A 23673-nucleotide genomic window follows, 5' to 3' on the forward strand; every position below is an offset into this window, starting at 1 on the left:
AGAGTGTGTCAGATGTTTATCTTGCAATGTGGTCTACCTAGCTTAGAATCTCTGACACCCTGTATGGTTCCCGAAGCCTGTAAAGAATGTATCATAAACTCAGAATCAGGAATAGTGCTCAGTTCAAAAGACTGTGGGCCAAAAACTTTTTAAAATGTTGGTGTTGGGGTGGGGTTGAAGTGATATTACAGTAGAGAGGGTGTGTGCCTTGCAAATAGCTAACCCAGGTTCAATTCCCAACAACTCATATGGTCCCCTGAGCCTGCCAGAAGTCTTCCTTGAGTGCAGATCTAAGAGTAAGCCCTGAGCATAGATGTTTGTAGCCCCCAAACAGCAACAAACAAAAGCAAGAAAAAAATTAGTGTTAAAGAAAGTTAAAAATTAAACCATTAAACCTTTACAACTGTGGTCATGAATTTGATAGTATGTAAAATCCTAACAGTAGTGTAGGCTCCCTAAAACAATTTAATTATGCTAAGTTGAGTTTTAAATAATATATTTGATGACTATATGTATTATATTGTATAAAGTCTTTCCATGTTTTCATCTCTAAAGCAACTCTTTGAAGTTTAATTAATATGTGCATTCCAAACTTTTCTACACACTGTACATTCACCTGAATAGCTTTAGAATTATTGAGACCTAGCTTCCTCTCTTTATGAACATTCTAATCCAATTTCTGGCATTCTTCCTATATTGTACTGTGATGATTCAAAGGCTCTGAGGATGATTCTAATGTTCAGCAAAGTTTGGGAATAACGGCTTACCTTTACTTTTCACCATCAAATGGACATATCAAATATATGAATATATCCTCCATCAAATATATGCTAAGTGATTTTGTGTAAGAGCACCTCCAAAGTAAATACTATGAAAGACATAAACTTTTGTTAAACTTTAGTGTTCTCTACTTTGATTGACACACATTAAAACATTTTGTGCTGTGTAAACTAATGTTAGAATTTAAGATCAATTATTTTTTCCACTGTGATATAATTAAATTTCATGTTACTTATTAGAAAACAATGGCTACTACTAAAATAATTCGTTTAGAAATTTTCTCACAAAGAAATAAGCAGAGAGAAAATATGTCTAGACTCTTGAGATCAGTATGACACCATTAATTGTGAGGCTTATTTGGAGAGAAAAGAACTCACTGATCACTGTTAAGTTTGTAGCATCCAAAAAATAATAACTATTAAGTAGCTAGTGTAAGGCTTTCTGGCTTTGTTTTATAAGTTTAAGATTATAAAACTGAGGCTCAGATAAGATCTCCAGGTAGAATTATAATGACAAAACTATCCATTGTAAAAACCAATCTATAGTTGCAAGGCTTTGAAGTTGACCACATTTTGCCTTGATTGTAATTTTGTATTTTATTAATTGAAAAAATAGTTCTAGGTAGATACTACCTACCTATTCCCATCCCTATGGGAAAAAGTAAAGAGATCTTGAAGCTTCTAGAAAAAGTAGATTCATATAGCAATGTGGCAGGTTACAAAATTAACACACAAAAATCAATGGCCTTTCTATACAACAATAATAATAGAAAACAACCCCATTCACAATAGTGCCACAGAAACTCAAATATGTTGGAATCAACTTGACTAAAGATGTGAAGGACCTATACAAAGAAAACTATAAAACTCTGGTCCAAGAAATCAGAGAGGACACACGGAAATGAAAACACATACTCTGCTCATGGATTGGCAGGATTAACATTATTAAAATGGCAATACTTCCCAAAGCATTGTACAGATTTAATGCGATCCCTCTAAAGATACCCATGACATTCTTCAAAGAAGTAGATCAATCACTTTTGAAATTTATTTGGAAAAATAAACACCCTAGAATAGCTAAAGCAATCATTGGGAAAAAGAATATGGGAGGAATTACTTTCCCCAACTTTAAACTTTACTACAAAGCGATAGTTATCAAAATAGCATGGTATTGGAATAAAGATAGGACCTCAGATCAATGGAATAGGCTTGAATATTCAGAAAATGTTCCCCAGACATACAATCACCTAATTTTTGATAAAGGAGCAAGAAATCCTAAATGGAGCAAAGAAAGCCCCTTCAACAAGTGGTGTTGGCACAACTGGCTAGCCACTTGCAAAAAATTGAACTTAGACCCCCAGCTAACATCATGTACTAAGGTAAAATCCAAATGAATTAAAGACCTCGATATCAGACCCGATACAATAAGATATATAGAACAACATGTAGGAAAAACACTCCAGGACATTGAGAGTAAAGGCATCTTCAAGGAGGAAACTGCACTCTCCAAACAAGTGAAAGCAGAGATTAACAGATGGGAATATATTAAGCTGAGAAGCTTCTGCACCTCAAAGGAAACAGTGCTCAGGATACAAGGGCCACCCATTGAGTGGAAGAACATATTCACCCAATACCCATAAGATAAGGGGCTAATATCCAAAGATTTTTAAATTTAAAAGAAAACAAAGGAGAAAAAAATTACATTGTAAATATTAATCTGAGAGTTGCATGAAAATGTGTATACCGTGCTTGCTTTAACCTCTAAAATTACATATAAAACAAATAAAGTTTTTAAGGCTGTTTCTCATTTAACAAATTATTTTGAAATATATCAATGCTATTATCAAACTATAAAACCAAAAGTAACTGGATTCTTTTTCAAAGTAAACAAACAGGAAATTTTTATTAATCTTGAAACATTTCCTAAACACTTCAATTTTTTATCAACATAAAATGAATTTCATTCTGATTATATATTTTATCATTATAAAAACTATTGTGGTAACAGACAATTGTAGATTTAAAAAGGAATCATATGACTTCACTTACAAAATTGCTAAAATTCGAATTATTCTGAATTATAAATTGACACTATTGTTCAAACTGAGATTTTTCTGTGTCTTTGGCAGATTTATTTCATATTGATTTCCAAGAATATGTAACTTGAATCAAAATAGTAGAAGCCTTACTACCTTAAAATGCATAGAATGCTATTCTTTTTTAATATTTTATGAGAAAAAATAAAGTATTAGAAACCAAAAGCTTATCTTTATTGCTAATGTTCATAAATATAGTGTTGCTAATATTCATGGTTTTAATTCACCATTTTCTCAAAACAAGATATTATATAAGGTTGTACACTATTTCATTAGTATTAAATCTAAATTTGAATAAAACTAGACCCAGTAAAAATCACGTAGTTATGTTTGCATTGAATATTTCTTGAAGTGTTCGAATTAGGTACAAATTGCCTGATTATAAAACTGAATGTGTGTATATATGTGTATAATTATTTTGAGCAGTAGGCATTTTAAAATTTCAGAACAAAAGTTATGAGTATAAAAAAGTTGACACCCATCTTTGAATTAGTGAAACATAATTTCTAGGGAGACATTAAAGTAGAATTAGTTTTAAAAACCAATAAAAATGATCCAATATAAATCATGTCACAAAAAGTATTTCATATTATTCTTCTAGAAGTTTACATCTTGTGACATCATTCTCAAAGCAGCATTTTTACTTGTCGTGATTGATAGGTAATTTAGGGAGATTTACAGCTGTGTACACATTTGAATGAGAAGTTATACTTGGTATGTGTGTATATATTGAGTTTTGAATGATTTAAATGTTAATATTTGAAAATAACTTAATAAATGTATTAGACAGTGTGCTTTTAATATTTTCATTATGTATATTATATATATGCAATTCATTCTTTTCTGGATTGAAAAAAGATTCTTAATGTCCATATAAACATAAATAATATTAATGATTCTAGGCATCAGTTGTTACTACAAGTAATTTTAGCCATTGCATTTTTTTCATTTTGCATGTAAAAAAAGTGATTTTTTAGTTAGGCTATAGTTTGTTAAAAGAATTTGAAGTCTGTGTGTAGTAATATGCTGTATAATTTTATTTTAAGAGTTTATATATTTAAAGATATGATAGATTGCTACTACATATTAATATTTTTGGATCTAAGGGCTTATAATTAAAAATCTACATTCTCTATCCCATCTCATCAAAAAAACCAACAGAATATCTACTATTACTTTAATATTAAGAGAAAAACAAAAGAAACAGTAATTCCATTGTTTATTCATATTGCTTTTGACCCTTATTCTCAACTCAGAGCTGGCATCTTTAATTAAGACACAGTAATTGTTATATTCGTGGATGACCTTTCACATCCTAGTCCAGAGAAAGTTCAACTATATAAACCCCCTTTTTACTAAATATAAACTTATTTTTTTATTCCAGTAATGATTTGCTGATTAGTCTGCAAGAGTCTTTCCACCACTGAGGCATCAACATGTGGCAGGATATTTTAAAAGTTCAGTCTCTCATTTACACCTAACATCCCTTTTCATTTGTCTCATTTATCTTGACAGTCAGTATCCCAGACATCAGTTTCCATGGGTTCAGGGCTTCCTTTGACTTCAAAGAAGTGGGAGTTTAGAATAGGTTTGAAGCTCAAGCAGTGAAAGAGAATAAAAAAAAAAAAGGAAGTTCTGTTACCTAGAATAATGCTACATTATGCTCCAAGGAAGGGACTCAACATTCATTATCTAATTGTGAAATCCTATCCTTGTTTGGGGGAAAGAACATCGTATTCAGATAAAATGCTATAGTTCATTTGCCCATCAAAAATAACTAGAACTCTGATCTGAAAAATAACAATACCTCAGGATGTTGTACTATCCAGGAATGAAATAATACATAAAGATCAGAGTTTTCACCTCAAAAATCAATAGCTCATTTTGTTTAGAGAATGTCTTAACAAGATTGCATTAGGAGAGATTCAGAAATTTTACTTATTGTTTGATATTTCTGACAAACTAAAAAGGATGGTAGAAGTGATAAAATGTGGGGTTGTTTTGAACAGAAAATCTCAATTGTGATAAAACTAATCTCCATATCTTGCTCCTGACTAAAATGACCAGCATTCCATAAAATATTTATACTTGAAATGCAAATATAATGCTAGAATTAAAATAGATAATAAATTCTGGGTTGGAGAGAATATGGCTGAAGTGATTTAGAAATGTCTTGCTATCTGAATCTGAAAAATATAAAGTAAAAATGTGATAGGGGGCAAAAATAGAGTCAACATGAATTCAACGCTGCCACCTATTATGGTTCCCTGAGCTATGTCAAAAATAAGTCCTGAGTACAATCAGATGTGACCCCAAAACTAAGCAAACAAAAATAAGTTTGTTATACAGTCAGTTTCTTCAGATTTAAAAAATATTAGTAAAACACATAATAATAGTAAACGAAGGTAAATTCCTTTGTGATATAAAATTAAATTCCTAATGTTAGTGAGAGTATAGGGTCTAAGATGCTTGCCTTGCAATTAGCCAACTCCAGTTTAATCCCTGCAACCACATAAAACTCTCTGAGATTTCCAAAAATAATTCATTAGTAGAGAACTAAGGGAAAGCCCTGAACACCACTGATAAGACAAAAAAATAACAAGAATAAAAACAATTCAAATGATCTTGTTATCATTTTATTATTTCTCTAAATCCATCAACACCTGAAAAACTTTATATCATTAGACTGAAACCATGAAATGTCTTGCTTTAACATTTTATCCTGAGTAGAATGTTTCTGTGCAATACCATCTTAGGAAGATAGATTACAATGGGGTTTCATTGTCGGGCATTAAGTTACTAAAGAAAGATGTTAGACTTTCTTTTTCTCACCAAAAGTAAATTAGTTATAAAAATAATGACATGGGTTAAATATACATTGTAAGAGAATAAAACCAGCAGTGTGAAAAAGTAGTGAGGATAAGGAGTACTTAAAGAATTGAGACAGAGCTTATAGCCAAATTGAACTAATTCCATATATGACACTTCTTTCTGAGAGAGTACAGCTGAGCATGCCTAAAACAATGTATAGGTTTACCAAGTAAGTTAAGTTTGGTAATCTCTGATATTCTAAGATGAATATTCTATCACCATTAGATTATAATAGCAAACTAGGACCATTTACATATTGTCCTTCACAAAAAGATAATATACCTATAAAGCCTCTACAATTGGATCCTAAAACATTGTTTAGTAGGTAAATGCCCTTTCCTAGTTTCTCGGGGTATTTTACTTACTATCTGGAATGCAGACATTTTCTTTTTCTTTTGGGACAGTTAGCTATACACAATTGTGTACAGGACTTCTCCTGTCTCTATGCTCAGAGGGAGTTTGAGGGATTTTATGTGGTTCCTGGGACTGGCCCTCTATTAGACCTTGTGCAAGACAACCCTCCCTGCTTTATCATCTCTCTGGCCTAGTAAAGGGGATAACTTCTGATGTCACTCCTTTTACTCATGGCTCCTGAGTCTATAAATCAAGAATTAGGTCATAAAAATGATTCTCATTTTTAGTTATTGGTGTTGTGAGATTTGTTTTATGAAACAACATCTTAAAGATCTTCATTATACTGAAGCCCATATTTAATAAACTAGTCAGTTTTCCTGTAGAGCAGGTCATCTAAGAGGTTTGATTAGGTTACTTTGCATTAGGCAACCAAATCTGCTGTGCAAAATGGAAGCAGAGTGACATAATGTAATCCCGTCACCCTGAAAATCTCTGGTCACAGCTGAATGAGGAGCTCGTGTTACCAGAATTATTATTCAAGAGAAAATTCAGAGAACATATTGCACCTTTCCTTGCCATTTCTTTCTTTCCATTGCAGTGAGAAATAGTATCTCTTTAGACACCACTGTAATACAGAGTTCAATATGTACTTAATAAAAGTGACATGCACATTATAAATTGCATATCAGATTACTTCAAGTTTTGACTATGTTATGCTATGTAGTTTCTGGCAATTCTGTGTCTTTTTGCACAGACTGACATGTTTGTGTTAGTGAATCTAGCAGACTCTTATAAAGCAATTGTTGATTTTCATGTCTGCACATTAAATTCTAGTTATTTTGGTTACATTGCTACTTACTCTAAAAATACAAATATCTTTCTTTAGATAATAACCTCAGATTACTTTACATAGGTAAAAACCATGCCACAAAACATTCTCTGATATTCAAAATCCAGGATATATACTAGAATAGAGAGCTTCATTATGTTTCCAGAATATCTGCTCTGTTGCAGTTGTCAAGGTCAATCGTCTGTGGTTAGCAATCTTGGTTTTTGCACAGACCAAAGGATGACATGTCTTCTGATTTTATCTTACCGTTAGGTGATTAGATTGGACAACCTGCTCTTAGATCAAGTTGTTGCCGTTTCCTGGTTGTCTGGTGTTATATCAAAACTGGCACAAGTTGGTGCTAGAGAAGTATTAGGAATTTCCCAGGAGTAGTTTAGTTCCTGGTGCTGTTGTAGGGAACTGTGTCAGTTCTATGTCTGGGCCCTAGGGCTCTGGATTGGATGGTCACTGTCTGATCACTCGGAGTCTCAGTTGGATTTACATGACACATGTTCATGGTGGGAGGCGCCCCTGTATTTTAAAATGTATGAGTTCTTATCCCTAGTAGATAAGAACTTATTTCTATATGTAAAATTTCCCCCCACTTTTTAAGTATGCCTTTGCTAAAAGGAATGGTACCATGTTATATTGCATTTAAGGGTCAGAACGTCAGGCTACGAAATCTCTGTGCCCTGGTTTTGACCTGAGCTTTTATCCCAGGCAAGACTTTTTCTTGTACATTTTTGTGCTAAGCAGAATCAAAACAGGTGAAGTTAAAGAGAAAAATAAAAATATATATAATAGAAAAAATAAATAAAAATGAATTTAAAAATAGTAATTGGAGAAAAATACAGTGATGTAAGAGGCTAACTTACATTTGGGAATAAGCAGACTCAAAGGTATTAATTTAGAGGTATTAAACATATAAGGGAAATATAGGCTTTCTGGTTGTCTTTTGAGATATTCTTGTGAGGGGGTGAAATCTAGGGTACATTTCATCACACACCCTGGTCTTGTTAAATTTGATAAATGATTTGCAGCAGAAAGGGATCAGGTAGAGTCCCTGCACTGGAGCTTATTCTGAAGCTGAATCCGGTATCATGTACCAGTCCACATTTGAGGGATGGGGGTTAGAAAAAGGGCCACACAGCTAGAGTCATTGGGAATGCTAATTTTAGTTCCTTACTGGGGCATGGGATGTGGGGCTGAGAGGGAGTCCTTTAGCTTTGCTAGCTGGGTGATGGCTTATTGGGGCAGGAGGTTGGTCTTGGTATCTAATGAGTTAAGAACTGAGAGTGACACAAAGAGTGGTGAGTGCAGTTATAGAAATAACTACACTGAGAACTACCATAACCATGTAAATGAATGAGGGAATTGGAAAGCCTGTCTAGAGTACAGGTGGGGGTGGGGTGGGATGGAGGGAGATTTAGGACATTGGTAGTGGGAATGTTGCACTGCTGAAGGGGGGTGTTTTTTATATGACTGAAACCTAATCACAATCATATTTGTAAGTAAGATGTTTAAATAAAGATATGAAAAAGAACTGAGAGTGAAGAGAGTTAAATAAAGAGGGATATCAGATTATGATTATGATTGGGTGAAAGGATAGAAAAATTTCTGAAGGGGGGAGAAGGGGTAGTATATAGGAGGGGCTATATACATTTTAGGCATGGATTGTTTACGATTTACTTTTGGCACTCAAAGGGGAGTCCACTGTCTATAAACTCGTGCCCACATAAATACAGGAAAGATACAGTAGAATTGTTCCAGACAGTAATTTAGTGAAGCATATTGTTCCTTTATATATATATATATATATATATATATATATATATATATATATATATATATATATTTTGTGATGAATATTGTCACCATGTAAAGTATAAAATGTGTAGTGATTTTTTATTATGCTAAATAACTTATTTTATTTTACATCTTATTCATCTTTATAATATGTTATACAGTCAAAAGCAATACTAAAATAGAATAAATGGAAGACCTTTCAAAAATGTTTTTCAGCTCATGAATAAAACTATAGGCTGCTGGTTTTTCTTTCATATTTTGTCCAATTTTACTCTTGATGCCAATTACAAACATTTCATTTTTTTTCTGAGATCTCATACTCTAACTTTACTCTTTACTGCCATAAAATAGAAGCTAAAAGCTTCAAGAGGCCAAGAAATTATATTGCTTCCAAACATCATATAGCACAGGTTCATGGACAATCACTTCAGAGTGCCACTATCAGATTAAAGTATTTTGTTTTTGTTTTTGTGTATTTCATTAAAGAGAGGAAGCGAATAGGAGCATTGTAAATTAGTATTGTGAATAAGCAGCCATATTTCTTTGCTTTAAGTCACACTTCTACCATTTATTCCCTTGAGAAAATTCTTAACCTTTCAGTAGTAATATTTTCTTATTCTTAACATGTAGATATTAAGACTAACCTTATTATATATAATTTAATATATATAAGCATGGAGTAGTAATTGTATATATTGGTGCACATTAACATTTAACTGTTAAATATACTTTTATATTCTTTTCAAGAATAAACTTATATATAAAGAGAGAATCTATTTAGCTTGATGAACAGCTAAGCCTTCGTCAGGGCCTTACCTTGATTTATGTTTGCTCAGAATGAATAACGAGAGAGGACTGTTTCTCAGAGGAAGGGAACATGCCTTTAAATGAGAATGCTTATTTTTAATCATTCCATGTATTTCATGACTTTGTAGATAGCTCTGGCCTTCATATTTATGGTTTTTCCATCTATTGAACATCATATCATTTCATTATATTTATCTATGCTCAGCTCTTTGCCACTTTACTATACTTGATGACAAAAAAGTTTATATGTATTTACAAATGTGTCTTCAACAGATATGTCTTATATGAGTAAATAAATGATGAGTGAATGAATACTCTCGCATAGCTGTTAACTTGCAAATATAAAGTATAATTATTAGAGATCTTTATCTTTACAATTGATCTTTAATTCTGAAGACTTTTATTATCAGAAAGCAGGTCATATTTTCTTTTTTAGCTCCAAAGTCTTTCATTTTCAAAATCATAAAAAACTTTGCTATAAAAATATACAATTGAAGAAATTTATTATGGATCAGGGAAAAGGTTAATAGGAAATTTGATAGTCCTGACAAAATTTGGATGAAGTAAGTAATTTTCAGAGAAGTTTAAATCTTACTTGATTTAATATATATACATATATATACATATATATATATATATAGCTATGCTGAATTATTGTTTCAGTTCAAATCACAGTATAAAGGTATAAGTGATGGCAACTGAGCCTACCTATACTCAAATGTTTCTGTTAGTTTGAGAATTATTTCTCATGGCCTGTTTGTACTCTTTGTTATGTTCCTAATGAGATAATGAGATATAGATATGATGAGTAATAACTAATGATTTTTAGAAATCACTAAGTTTGCTCACCATTGAGAATAGGTAAAATAAAACATAATTGCAGAATTGAGTAGATTCTTAAGTGATATTTTTAGAAATAAAATATTTGTATTTTTCTTTTGAATTAAAGTATTGCTTCAGTAATGAGGGGTTATAACTTTCAATTACAAAAGAAAAAATCATAAACATTGTATTATCATGGATTCTATTTTGGGTATGTGTGCTTCTTTTTTTCTGCCTCTTTTATTCAGTAAATTAGATGGTGAGGGAAGTATAAGAGTTATTGTTTCTTCTAAGAACCCTTACATAGCAATCTATCATAACAACATTTAACAACCAGGGTAAAATTAAAGCTTTTGTAAAACTATAGGAAGGACTCAGAGTCTCTGTGTTAGTAAAATTGAGCAATACACACTGCTATTGTGTGTCAAAAATGGTATGTGTTTTTATTAAAGGGAGAATATAGTAATTAAAATGATCGCTTTGCACAGAGTTGACCCTGATTTGATCCTGAGAACCACATGTGGTTATCCAAATACTGCCAGGACTGATTATTGAACAAAAGCCATCAATAAGGACTGAGCACCTCTGGGCGTGGCCAACTCTCCACAAATGGTCCTTTTTATTAACCAGTGAATAATTCATAAAGGAGATAAGTATGCTCACAGAAGTATAGTTTTTTCATATTTTATTATCCTCTAATAATCTAGAGTATCATATTTTATAATTGAGTCAAAGTTATATATATTAATATAAAATTTGATAGCTGTTGGTGTGTAAATTTTAGGGAAAAGGGATGTTGGTATTTATTACTTACAATATGTTTTGATATGTATTGGTGATAAGAAATGCTGCGACATTCCATTTAGGAGTCTACTCTGAATTTGTTTAGCTCTTGAGATCAAGTTTTATCAAATTAGTTGAATTAATTTATTGAGCAGTCACAGATTAAATAAGAAGAATATATTATTATGTGACTGGATGATGATAGAGATGGAGATATAAAGAGGGCCTGAGAGATAGTAAATGAGATAAGGTGCTTGCCTTGCATCCAGTCAATCTGGGTTCTATCTCTAGCCCAACATTTGCTCCCTGATACTTTGCCAGGAGTAATCTTTGAGCCAAGAGCCAGTAGTCCTGTTGCACACAGCTGGGTCTGATCTGACTAAAAACCAAAAAAAAAAAAAAAAAAGAAAGAAAGAAAGAAGAAAAAGAAACCAAAAAACCCTCTATGAAAACTAACAAACCAAAAAAAAAACCCAAACAAAAATAAATTACTACATTGTACACTGATTACATTTTATACACATAGTTTATTTAATGTATATTAATCAAATTATTTTCATATATTAAAATCTATCTGCTTTATAAAACATAGGAAACATACTTACGTTTTGATGCCTAAAATGCCTATATAGATTCATTCACATATTTTCATTTTGGAGATTTGCCATATTCAGCAGTACTCAAGAGTCACTCTTGTTGGAGCGCAGAGAACTATATGGTACTGGGGATAGAAGCTTCTCCTGCATGCCAAGTATGATCTCTGGCCTTTTTAACTGTCTTTTCAGCCCCTCTGGTGTCTGTTTTTAAATGGATTTCAGTACATAAATTCGACTTTTTTTCCCTACCATTGCGCTATCCTTTCCTTTATTAATGCTTTTTATAATAACAAAGTCAAAATCTAAATAGCTCTCATTTGATCTTTCTTAAAAAAAATCAAAATTGATACTTCTTTTTTATTACACGTGTCTTTGAAGGGTGTCAGGAGAACCAGTGTCAAAGGAAACGACTGAAATTTAGGAAAATGATTTAAAATAGTATAAAGTTGAAGTGCTAGATGAAATTTTATTATGCTTTAAGTATAGCTATTTGGATATATGTAGAGATCAGAGAGAAATAGAATTAAACCATCTACATAATATGAGATTAGTATTGGGGCAGACAATCAGAAAATGACATTTTTATGTTTGAAGAGCTAGTGACAAAATTCCAAATTAGTTTAGAAATTCTCTAAAATATGAGATCAAAATATGATCTATTATAACTATATCTGCCCTTTTCCTATTTGTTACAGAATATTACTTTGTAGGGGCCGGTGTGGTGGCGCTAGAGGTAAGGTGTTTGCCTTGCCAATGCTAGCCTAGGATGTATGGCTGTTCAATCCCCCAGCATCCCATATGGTCCCCAAGCCAGGAGCGACTTTTGAGCGCATAGCCAGGAGTAACCCCTGAGCATTACCAGGTGTGGCCCAAAAACCAAAAAAAAAAAAAAAGAATATTACATTGTAGTCTATTTGCAGATGCCTGGAAAGTCATTATCCCCCTAAATTCTAATGGTCTTTTCATCTTAGAGTTTGCTTCTGCTGACTACTGAACTAAGAAATGTAGAGACAGTATTCCTAGCATTACTCTGTGCTTTGCTATCAACCTTCATATTCTGGAACAGAGGGCAAGGAAGGAGGAAAAGATGGTGGTAACACCTAACCTAGACATTTCACAAGGTTCCAGAGGCTACAAATTTATACACATATTTTGATAAAGTAACCTTCATCAAGACTAGAAAGCCTTTCTCAAAACTTGTACTATAAGCTTATATTTGGTAGCATAATGAATGTTTACATGAAAAGCATATAAACATAATATAAATATAAATACTTACCTAAAATATACGAATAATTAAAAAAGTGACTATAAGAGAGAGGAAAATCTCTCTCTCAAACACTCACACACAAATGCATACACACACACACGTCATCTTTATAATTTCACAGCACTAGAAGAAACGTGCCCCTCTTCACTCTGAACATTAAAGCAAAACTGATTGAATTTTTCCATGATGGAATCATCTCTTCCACTTATATGCTCACGTCCTGCACTTAACTGCATGCAGGCACATGAGCAGGCAAGATTGGAAAGGAGGTATAGCTGAGGAACTGTTTTCATGATATTTGATAGCATTAATTGTGCTCTCTGCTATTTCAGAAACTGTGGATACAGAATCCGATGTCAAGAAAGTCATTCTCACAAAATTAATTATGTTTAAATGAGCCATTGCAAAATGCTTTGGAGAAATGTAGGTCATTTAAACAAATCAATCATGAATATGCATGCTATTTTTAATGGAGAACAGTGACAGATTTTCAAACTAAAGTCTTTTTAACGGACCAAATAATAAGGGGAAAAGCATATCAGTGTGTGTGGTCCAATGTATGTATGTGGTGCTGCTACATTTTGAAGTAATGGCATAATGTTTTTTTTAGATGAGGTAATTTAGTTTATAATATATAGAACTTCAACTGTATGTAAGCTTTTAGAGGCAGGCAATATGAATACTTTCTATTATTTTCACTTAGCAGTTTGAGAACTCATTACATATCATGAGTAAAACTGTCTAGGTATATTTTATGATTATATTAGTTTGTTAGTCATGTCTAATTTCACACAAAATTGGCTTTCTGATGCCTACTGTTTCATGTAAGAAATCTAAGAATACATATGTGCTGAAGTAAAAATAAAAATAAATAAAAAATTAGAAACCTAGCCCAATAAGCAATTGTTACAAGAATTACCCTTGGTAAAAAGAAAGCTTCAAATTGAGAGTAAGTCAACTAATTTATAAATAAGCTCAGATAATCTACTGAGAATCTATTATGTACCAGCTATTATGAAGAATAGGAAAGCAAGTAAGTCAGACTCATTCTTATAGAACAGGAAATCTTGTTTACAAACCATATTCTCTTTAGCAATTACGTGATGATTTTGAAGCCTTTGTAATAATAATGTCTGCCTGAGTAACAGGTTAGCCCTAAGCCCTTGAAAATTATCTAGGAGACACACCCCTACAAAATATTAGTATTTTAGCTAAATATCAAATATGTGCATAAATATATAAGTATAAGCACCTTTATAAATTTAAATGAGCACCCAAAGCCTATCTTGTTTTTATTGTAATATTTCCTATATTTAAGAATTGCTGAAAGATTTTAAAGTAAAATATCAGATCATTTTTCTTGACTTAATGAATACCATGGGATACGATAATAAAGCAGGCTGCTACTGAGAATTTACTCTTGGGTAGAATAAGCTTTTCATGTAGATTAAAAACTAAATAATTTTAAATGTAAGTAAGATCTTATCTTTTTCAGTATAAAATTCTCCTATGGCTGCGTTCTTTTCTTGGCATAAAGATCCAGATCTTTACAAGAGTTTATAAGAATTTCTTTCTGCTTACTGAACTCCTGGATCATATCCCACCTAACTCAGGGCCCCTTTTTTAATCTTCTTTTTATAACCTTTATTTCTTCTTAGAAAAGCATTTTCACAGATTTTATCTATAACTGGACTTTTAACTCCTTAAATTCTCTGCTTAATGTTATTTTGGGGTCACCACATTATGTAAGTTAGCTTTGAATAACTCTCATAGATTTTTAGCTGAGAATTTACTGACTTGATGAATTCAAATATCCTAATAAATAAAGTGTAAAATATTCTGTCTCCGATCAAAGTGCTTACAATCTGTTTAGATAAATAAAATATGAACATAGAAAAATAGGCATCAATGGTAAGTGCTGAATCGATGATATTTACCAGTAATTCCCAAATTTGTATCACCACAGGATACATTACACTGATGGCATTCTCTCAATTATCCAACAGTTGTTTGCCAAACATCTACAATATGCAGAGCAGGGTACCCCCTGGAGTAGTGGAGAGAGGAGAATAATTTTATGCCAATAATTAGCTAGCTGAATTACAGTTGTAATATGTCTAATTACATAATAATTTGATTACATGGCTACATGAGAGTATAAAAGAATATTTAAATTAGTCTGATGGAAAGGCATAGAGATCATGTAAGGTTACAAATATAGAAACGATCCCATGTGAAATACTTTTATGTAGAGGTGCATGATGACTTTATGGCACTGAAGGACATTGTGTTTGGATATTAGTCTCTAATTCTAGATCCCTGAGACAAGATGGGAACTTAGTCTTTTTGATTGGCATTGCTATGACAGTGACAACACTGTAATACCACTGAAATGATTTATACAGGAACAAGATAAACATACTTTTAAATGATATTAATGATGTGATTGGATTAAAAAAAGTGAGGTGAATGGAATAGAGAACGTACGTGCCAAAAGTGACATGAGACATAATTGACAACAGTTCACTGAAAGGAAATAGAGTTTTGAGATATATTGAGACTGGTGTTCATAGCTAGATTTGGTGATGAATTGGATAGAAAGAGTAGTTGGTTAATGTTGGTCCAAGGTTATGCTCTTAACAAATGCATGCTATGCTTGCATCCTAGTGCTTTATTATTCAATTGGAAACAGTGAGGTAAAGTTGACTTAAGACACATAGTGGGTTTCTGTATATGTGTGCATAATATTTCCATTGGCATCAAGTGATTATGGATTCTTGTCAAACCAGTGTTTTATTTCTTCTTAAGAAGTAGCATAATAAGAAAACTATGAAAATAACTTTAATAAATTTAGTTTAGATAGGGAATAATACTTGGAGTTAGTAAACATAAACTAATATGATTGAATATGAAAACCAGAATTTCTTTTGTGATCACCATGAATAATACATACCTGGATATCGGGCAATGATGCTATTACCATGCACCATTATGGTAATAACTAATCTTCCATCAATTGATAGAAGGTTTTTTTTTTTTTTGGTTTGTTTGTTTTTGACCCACACCCGGTGAGGCTCAGGGACCACTCCTGACTATGCACTTAGAAATTGCTCCTGGTTTAGTGGACCATATGGGGCGCCAGGGATCAAACCCAGGTCCGTCCTGGGTCAGCTGCGTCCAAGGCAAAAGCCCTAATGCTGTGCTATCGCTCTGGTCCCAATAAATCAACATTTTTAATTTATTTAAACACCGTGGTTACAAGGTTATTCAAATTACAGTTGGTTTTCCCCCCTACATATACAGAGTTGCTCATGATTAAGTTTTAGTTATATAATGTGCAACACTCTTCACGATGGCACATTTCCCTAGTTTCTCTCCCACACTTCCCTGTTGTCTTCCTCTCAGAAAATTTTCTTCTCTCTTTCTGTTCCTCTTTCTCTCTCTCTTTTCCTGTCTCTCTTTATCTGTCTCTTTCTCTCTTTCTCCCTTTTATTCCTTATAGACACAGGTTTACAGTATTGTAAATAGATGTAAATATATAATGAATTATCCATTTGACTATTGCTTAAGTCTATAGCCATTTTCACTTAAAATTTATCTTAATGGGCCAGAACAATAAGACAACAGTAGGGCATTTGCCTTGCATGCTGCTGATCCAGGACAGACCCAGGTTTGATCCCCAACATTCTATATGGTCCCCTGATCCCCTTGCCGGACTGATTTCTGAATTCAGAGCCAGGAGTAACTCTGAAGCGCCTTCGGGTGTCTTCCAAAACCCAAAAACCAAATAGATAGATGATAGATAGGTAGGTAGATAGATAGATAGATAGATAGATAGATTGATTGATAGATTGATAGATATAGAGATATTCAGGCCCAAAGGCAGGGATAAAACTTGCATGAAAGCAGTAGAATTTCCCAGACCTGATAAAAAACACTTGGACAAGGGGCCGGAGTGATGGCATAGTGGTAGGGAATTTGTCTTGCATGCAGCTGACGCAGGATAGAATTCGGTTAGATCCTCTTGTGTCTCATATGGTTCCCTAAACCAGGAACAATTTCTGAGCAGAGAGCCAGGAGTAACCCCTAAGCATCACCAGGTGTGGCCTAAAATAATAATTAAAAAACCCTTAGACAAGGGAGTTAATTAAACAGATTTTAAAGTTGGAAAAATAGCAACATCCATGAATAGTGAATAGACCACCATGATCAGTAATGAGTACATTGAGAGAACTTTTGGCACAGGCTGCAGTAAAGTTAAGTTAAAGAATTTGACCATGTTTTAAACACTGAGATGATTAAATTTATGTAGATTAATACGAAGACATATAGGTTGGGTTGGCAATATTAGAAGTTGAAATTATGAAGAATATTTTTGAAGTTTATTTTGTTCAGATGTGAGATATTAAATACTTCAGGAGAATCAATACTATAGTGATAGTAGCAACATAATTGAACATCTATTTAGTAGAAAACAACAATGAAATAATTTGGAAAAATTATGGCCTTGAATCGAAGGGATATTGAAAAAACATATATTATTACTTTTAAGCTAAATAACTAGAATGATTAGGGAACATAATTATGATGTTCTGGGCAGGAGATAAATGTGATGGCTTGGAAAATATTTCATATTGCAGCATCTGTAAATGGAAATGAAGTAGGGATCATTTAAACTTCCATGAGATGTAACTGGAAGGATAGAACTGCTGGGTAGGTCATTTGCCTTGCACATAGCCAATGTGGATTTGAGGCCTGGTATCCCATATGGTCCCCAAGTCTGCCAGCAGTGACTCCTGAGTGCAGACCTAAGAGTAACTCCTGAGAACTGCTAGCTTTGTCTCAAAAACAAAACAAAACAAATAAGTCCTCAAGCAATTCACAACAAACCTCAAATTGAATTTTATAAAAAATTGTCTTTTGCTTCAATTCTCAAGAAAAACATATTTACATGATGGTATGTTCCAGACGTTATTTCATAAAATTTCCATATAAATTTATTTATTCATCACACAAAAATATGTGATTAGTTACTGTTTTGATTTCTCAATAAATTTGAGTTACTTCTCTGAAGTTGCACAACTCCTATGTTAGAAATTAGGATTCACACACAGTCTCACTCCATTGTTTGTGTGACCATGTTATTCTGCTATCCCCTGCTGGAAACAATATACAGCTGCTTTGTTAATTTGTAGTAAGTCAACAAAAAGTTCATACATACTATGTAGTTAATATCAGATTAAATTCTAAGGCATAAAATGTTAACAAAATCAGGTATTGTCCCATTCTGTTTAGAAATAACAGAAAAAACACTTGAATGTTGTGAATTATATATAAAGATGGAAATAAGAGTGGTGGAGTTCAGGACAATCAGGCCGTCATTTGAGATAGGAAGTTATTAAGACCAAAGGTATGGAAAGGTCAGGGAGATTTAAGCTCTGTGTATATGGGATGGACTATAGAAATTTAGAGAAGTATGGCTAGAATGTATTCTAAATATTGGAGGATGGAGGAATCTTAGTGTAGGTACAGCCATGTTAGTATAAAACCTGGAAACCCTTTACAAGGTACTTAATCTTTTTTCCAATAACAATAGAAAGTGTGATTTGCTTTGAAAGGTTGACTGTAATTAGGAAATTAAAAATCAAGATATAAAGCCAGAGAGAATAGAGGCATTAAAACACTGGCCTTGCAGAGGGCCAACTGCAGTTCAGTCCCCAGCACCATGGATGTTCCCCTGAACTTCAGCAGGAGTGATCCCTAAACACAGTCACAGAAAAGTCTAGAGTCCTCCTGGTTATTGCCCATAACATACCTCCCCCAACTAAGTTTGTATATCATTCGATGATAAAAATTCAAGAATATAAAAAAAACAACTTGTAATTAAGTTACATATTGAATAATTAAGTTACATAGTGCATTAAAAGCATTTAATATCAAACTAATTAAATAAACAAAAACAATAACAAACAAACAAAACCAATATAGGATTGGCAGTATAGATCAGTAGTAAAGCTATCTATGCCTATCTTGTGTAAGGATCTGGCACATTTTTGGTAGTACATGATCCTGTAGCATTTCAGGTGTTGACCTGTTAGCCTCAGAAGCAGTGTACTAAACAACTAATAGTTAGGCCTGAATTATTGGGCCAAGAATTGCCAGCCCCCTAATCTGCAATTGCTAAGTATAACCTCTAGAGCAAAACAAATAAGTCATTACTCAACAGATCCAAAAAAAAAAAGTCATTAAAAGAAACAAAATGGGCTTCCTAGAATTTACCAGTAAAACATTCCAAACTGAGAATGCTCATTTATGTTATAATGTCAAAAAATGTAGTTTTGACGAAATTTTGTTCTTTTTTTTTGTTTTTGTTTATGGTTTTTTTTTGGGGGGAGACCACATTCAGTGATGCTCTGGAGATATTCCTAACTCTGTACTCAGAGGGACTCAACCTCTATGATACTGGAAATCAAACCTGGGTTGGCTCTATGCAAGGCAAATATCCTACCTTCTGTGCTATCACTCTGGCCCCTTAACTTAAATTTTAATAATTAAAAACTTTGAAACAATTTTAATATTATATCTTAGAATATTAGAAATTTGGGGCCACAGCAATAGTACAGTGGATAAGGCACTTGACTTACATGCAACTGATCTGGCACCCTACCCAAGCTCTCCAGGAGTGATTCCTGATTGCAGAATATTGGAAAGATTGATTGAATTAATATATTTAACAAAAAATTAAAAGAAGTTTGTTGTCTGTTTATGTAAAGTAAGTCTTTAATGTAGAGGGTTCAAACATAAACTGACACATAGTTTTAAAAGTACTTTTTATTTATTTACTTTTTTGCTCACTGTTCACCAAATAACATCTATAATGAAAGATTTTATACATAAGTGCATCATTAATTTGCATGTCTTAAATCACATTATGCATGATGTAAAATTATTTATTTGATATAAAAATCCTATTTGCAATGTAGAATTGGAACAACTTGCTGAAAAGGCGAAAAAGGAAAGATGTTGGGAGGAGGTATTGATAACTTAAAGGAGTTGGATTAAAGAGTCTAGGTCAAACTGCTTGCCTTGCATGCTGCTGACCAAGGTTCAATCCCTGGCAACACATAGATTTCCAGAAGTGATTCCTTAGCACAGAGCCATGAGATCCCAGAGTAATGAGGGAACACCCCCTTACCCACAATAAATAAACAGGCAAACACATTGAAATCTTCAATAAAATATTTTAAACTATCATAAGATTATATAATCCACTGTCATTAATTAGTAATTAACAATTGATGAAATTATTCTGATTATATAAGGTCCACTGCTAAACCTAGACTCTAAGACCCCTTTTTCTCTAAAACCTTTCATTTTCAAAGTATATTTTTCAACCTGTGTCAGTTAATATGTGTCAAAAACGAACTCTCATTCACTACTGATAGTCTGTTCGACATCTTGTGGGAAATACCATGGAGATTTCTTAAAAGGTAATAAAGCTTTCATTATCCAGAAATTGTACCACTTTGTTACCACTCCCAAGACACAAAACCATTTATTCAAAAAGTAGATGTTACCAATATTTATTATAGCACTCAGAATATGGAATAAAAACAAATATCCAGACCAATAAATGAATAATAAAGATGTGGCATAGACTCATAATGAACTACTATGCAGACACAAGGAATGATGTAATTATGCAATTTGCTGCAAATTGGTTGAAACTGTTAAGTATGTTAAGTAACATAAAACAAAAGAAAAATATAAACTGATAATCTTGTTTCTGTTTTATATAGAATAACAGAATGTCATGACATTTTCCTATACATGGATGTAACATGGAATCTATTATACTTAGTAAAATAAGTCAGAGGGAGGAGATAGACATAGAATAGTCTTACTCATCTATGAGTCCTAAGACAAATTAAAGACATTGAAATAATTCCCAGAGATGAGGGCTGGAAGAAATGTATCAAGATATGAAGCTCACTAAACAGATTGGTGAGTGCAGAGAAATAACTATGCTAAGAACTATCATAACAATGTTAGTGAGTGAGAGAAGTACAATACCTGTCTCGAATACAGGCAGGGGGTGGGACATTGTTGATGGGAAGGTTGCACTGGTGAAGGGGGCTGTTCTTTTTATGATTGAAACTCAACTACAATCATGTTTGTAATCACCATGTTTAAATAAAGATATTACTTAAAAAAGAATAACACAATGTCAGAATGTCAACCATCAAAAGTGATTAAACCATTGGCCCTAGGTTACAGAGATGGAAAATCCAGGGAAGAGAGAATTGCAGGGGTTGAGGATGTTGGAGGGAAAGAAGAGGTCATCTGTAGTTTACATACTTACAGGAGTCAGGTAGAGTAGTATAGAGTGGTGTAGAGTCAGGTAGAGTAGATACATTGGTAATGTAGATGAAAGGCATCTATATATCCCTAAACTACGAGAGCCAAACTACAATAATTAGACTTAAAAATATGCCTGTTTAGGAGGCAAGCTTGTGGAGCAGACATTTGTGGAGGGATGATCTGACAACACTAACGGCTAGATACTGACACTGGATACAGGATTGGAGTTGGAACATTTTATGCAGAGATTTTATTATCAATGGCTTTGCAAAAAATAGTGCCTAAATAAAAAATTAAAAAGTAAGTTTGACTTCCTCCTATTCAAATCTCAGTCTTCTCTAGATGTGGAAATATATGTGTTCCATTATGGAAGTGACAGAATAAAAAATAATTGATTAACTTTTTTCTAAGGTCTAAATATTAATAAATTTGTGGGTTATTTCTTCTTCGTCGTCGTCATCGTCTTCTTCTTCTTCTTCTTCTTCTTCTTCTTCTTCATCTTCTTCTTCTTTTTCTACTTCTTCTCCTCCTCCTCCTTTCTTTCTTTTTTTTTTTTTTTTTTTTTTTTGCTTTTTGGGCCACACCCGGTGATGCTCAGGGATTACACCTGGCTATGCCCTCAGAAATCACTTCTGGCTTTGGAGACGTATTGGACATTGGGAGATTGAATAGCAGTCTGTCCTAAGTAGCACACACAGGAAGACACCTTATGGCTTGCATCACCATTTCGGCCCCATATTTCTTTTTTTTTAATGACACATCTTTTTCTTTTTTTTTTTTTCATGTTAGAAATATTTTTTTTCTTTTGAATATTTTATTTTTTATTTCAAATGTATCAACTGTAAAATGCAAATATTTCTTTTTTATTTTTTTTATAATTTTTTTTTATTTAAACACCTTGATTACATACATGATTGTGTTTGGGTTTCAGTCATAAAAGGAACACCACCCATCACCAGTGCAACATTCCCATCACCCAAGTCCCAAATCCCCCTCCTCCCCACCCAACCCCCGCCTGTACCCTAGACAGGCTCTACATTTCCCTCATACATTCTCAATATTAGGACAGTTCAAAATGTAGTTATTTCTCTAACTAAACTCATCACTCTTTGTGGTGAGCTTCCTGAGGTGAGCTGGAACTTCCAGCTCTTTTCTCTTTTGTGTCTGAAAATTATTATTACAAGGGTGTCTTTCATTTTTCTTAAAACCCATAGATGAGTGAGACCATTCTGCGTTTTTCTCTCTCTCTCTGACTTATTTCACTCAGCATAATAGATTCCATGTACATCCATGTATAGGAAAATTTCATGACTTCATTTCTCCTGACAGCTGCATAATATTCCATTGTGTATATGTACCACAGTTTCTTTAGCCATTCGTATGTTGAAGGGCATCTTGGTTGTTTCCAGAGTCTTGCTATGGTAAATAGAGCTGCAATGAATATAGGTGTAAGGAAGGGGTTTTTGTATTGTATTTTTGTGTTCCTAGGGTATATTCCTAGGAGTGGTATAGCTGGCTCGTATGGGAGCTCGATTTCCAGTTTTTGGAGGAATCTCCATATCGCTTTCCATAAACGTTGAACTAGACAGCATTCCCACCAGCAGTGGATAAGAGTTCCTTTCTCTCCACATCCCCGCCAACACTGTTTATTCTCATTCTTTGTGATGTGTGCCATTCTCTGGGGTGTGAGGTGGTATCTCATCGTTGTTTTGATTTGCATCTCCCTGATGATTAGTGATGTGGAACATTTTTTCATGTGTCTTTTGGCCATGCATATTTCTTCTTTGTCAAAGTGTCTGTTCATTTCTTCTCCCTATTTTTTGATGGGGTTAGATGTTTTTTTCTTGTAAAGTTCTGTCAGTGCCTTGTATATTTTGGAGATTAGCCCCTTATCTGATGGGTATTGGGTGAATAGTTTCTCCCACTCAGTGGGTGGCTCTTGTATCCTGGGCACTATTTCCTTTGAGGTGCAGAAGCTTCTCAGCTTAATATATTCCCATCTGTTAATCTCTGCTTTCACTTGCTTGGAGAGTGCAGTTTCCTCCTTGAAGATGCCTGTAATGTCCTGTAGTGTTTTGCCTATGTGCTGTTCTATATATCTTATGGTTTTGGGCCTGATATCGAGGTCTGTAATCCATTTGGATTTTACCTTTGTACATGATGTTAGCTGGGGGTCTAAGTTTAATTTTTTGCAAGTGGCTATCCAATTGTGCCAACACCACTTGTTGAAGAGGCTTTCCCTGCTCCATTTAGGATTTCCTGCTCCTTTATCAAAAATTAGATGGTTGTATCTCTGGGG

The 23673-nt window shown here is 33.4% G+C and overlaps 1 protein-coding gene across 1 annotated transcript in view; it reads left to right on the forward strand.

Annotated features, from left to right (window-relative positions):
* Positions 1–23673, forward strand: part of GAS2 (growth arrest specific 2) — a 153549-nt gene that overhangs the window by 22873 nt on the left and 107003 nt on the right. The gene's annotated exons all lie outside the window — the stretch shown is intronic.

This window comes from Suncus etruscus, chromosome 9 (genome assembly GCF_024139225.1).
Source record: "Suncus etruscus isolate mSunEtr1 chromosome 9, mSunEtr1.pri.cur, whole genome shotgun sequence".
Lineage (NCBI taxonomy): Eukaryota > Metazoa > Chordata > Mammalia > Eulipotyphla > Soricidae > Suncus > Suncus etruscus.